This window comes from Orycteropus afer, unplaced genomic scaffold, assembly GCF_000298275.1.
Source record: "Orycteropus afer afer isolate SDZICR_OR568_19922 unplaced genomic scaffold, OryAfe1.0 scaffold00113, whole genome shotgun sequence".
Lineage (NCBI taxonomy): Eukaryota > Metazoa > Chordata > Mammalia > Tubulidentata > Orycteropodidae > Orycteropus > Orycteropus afer.
Window position 1 is genome coordinate 3,170,093 of NW_006921700.1, and position 2,257 is coordinate 3,172,349.

Here is a 2,257-nt window from a genome sequence, read left to right on the forward strand (position 1 = left end):
CCTGCTGCTTTGGGCATGCCTGAGTTCCCTCTCCTCACCTGGATCCCTGTGGCTGACTGCTCCTCTGTCTGGGTTCCTGGCTTTTAATCCCCTTTCTCCCGCTCGCTCTCCCATTGTTCAACAACAACGATGATGAGAACAACAGTGGAAACCAGAAGATCAGATCAGTTACGGATGGATTTAGAGGAAGAATCTCTGAAAGCTGAAGAAGTAGTCTTCAGATGCACAGTGAGAGGGAGTAGGCGGTTGGACTGTTGGAGGTGATTGAATGGTTTTTCAACTTCCATTTTATTCTGGTTTTCATTGATAATGAGGGTTTTAGAAGTCCCAGATAAATCAGGTGCTGGGGATAGATACAGATGTATACGCATATGGATATACATATACACATATATAGATATCTTAATCTATCTGTGGAAGATACCCTGGTGGTACAGTGGTGAAAGTGCTCAGATGGTAACCAGAAGGTTGGTGATTTGAACCCACCAGCCTCTCTGAAGGAGAAAGATTTGGCAGTCTGCTTCGGTAAAGGTTACAGTCTTGGAAACTCTATGGTCAGTTCTATTCTGTCCTATAGGGTCCCTTTAAGTCAGAACCCACTCAGCGGCGATGGGCGGTCTATGGAGTCCCTTGATGGTCAAATGCTCCATGACTAGCTGAAAAGTTGGTTGGTCAGACCCACCCAGAGGTATTTCAGAAGGCAAGTCTTGCTGTCAGATTCCAGAAGGTCACAACCTCTAAAACCAATGGAGCACAGTAGTACTCTGCACACACGGGGTCACCATGAGTTGAAATCGACTTGAGGGCAACTGCCAGCAGCAGCATATCTACCTGTACAATCTGTCCATATTCATCCAGTTATATTTAGAATCCTTCATTGGATCATTGTGGAAGAGGTGGTATAGGACTCAGTTTTCTCTTTGCTTTCTGTGAAGGTAGGAATGGAACCTGAAGTGGCGGACCTTTCTAGCAAGAGTGCCTCAGCGGCTTGTCTTCTGGGCTTGGGTGAACTAGTTTCCTGGGACATTCTAGCTGCCTCAGGCATTGCTTTTACTCTCTTGCTTTGGGGAGTGGGAGGACTTGTGCACGGATGATTGCTCAGGAGTGCCCAGCCAAGCCTCCCCTGGGCTCTCGCCTCTCAGCCTCCAGGCAGTTGTGCCTTTTAAGGCCCTTGCTCATGCCCTTTCCTCTTTCAATCCTTCTCTGGCTTTCCTGTTTGTAACCTCACAGCTTTTGGTCCCATGTACGTTTTTGAGCTTGGTTGTGTGATTACTTACTGTTTTTAAAACACTTCTGCATTATTTTTCAGGTTTGTTGAGGAAGGAGGGTGCTGATGGGCCATGGGGGGTAGCATCTTCTGACCTCTTCTAACTACACAAGAGGAAGACAGAATCACCTTCAGCAGCCCAAAGCCTGTTCTTTTGAGGCTAGACATGCCGCCTCCCTCCAACCTTCTTACTACCCTGTCACCAACCGTTCTCCTGTGGCACCCACCACCTTTCTGCTGGGTTCAGTAATTCCCTGCAGTGGCCACACAGAAGTCACAAATTACGGGGTTTATTAGGAAAGCCACAGGCTACAATTCAGGTTCAGGAATGCGCTGTCTCTCTCAGCTTGCAGTGTTTCTCAGCCAGCCGCGTCAGTCAGCCGGTTGTCTCTCTCAGCAGGTCATCTCTCTTAGTCTCCCTCAGTAGCTCATCTCTGTCTCAGCAGTGTGTGTCATTCTCAGCAGTGTGTCTCCCTCATCTCTCTCTCAGCAGCATGTCTCTTTCACCAGTGAATCTTTTTCAGCTGGCAGTCAGAGACTCTCCTGCCTCTAGGAGGGCTCCTTTTTTTTTTTCTAATTTTTATTGTGATCTGGGTGAAAGTTTACAGAGCAAATTCATTTTCCATATAGTAGTCCACATACACTTTGTCTCATGACATTGACTGCAATTTCCAACAGTGCAATAGTTCTCTTCCCACTTCTTCCCTATATTTACCTCTTCCCTGTGTCTTTCCCTCCCATGCACTCCTGCCCCCGCCCCGAGCTCTCTCCCTGTGCATACACAGACTTTCTACTTTCCCATGACTGATCTCTCCAAGGAGTGTATCTGTCTAATGTAAATTTCAGCTTATATGCTTGTCTTTTGTTTGGCTGGAGGCCACAGGAATGGGTTCAATTCCAGACTTGAAGGGCAGCTAGGGGCCATAGTTTCACGGCTTTCACCAGGCTCTATCAGACCCACAAACCTGGTGCTTTTTTTTTTTTTTTTTT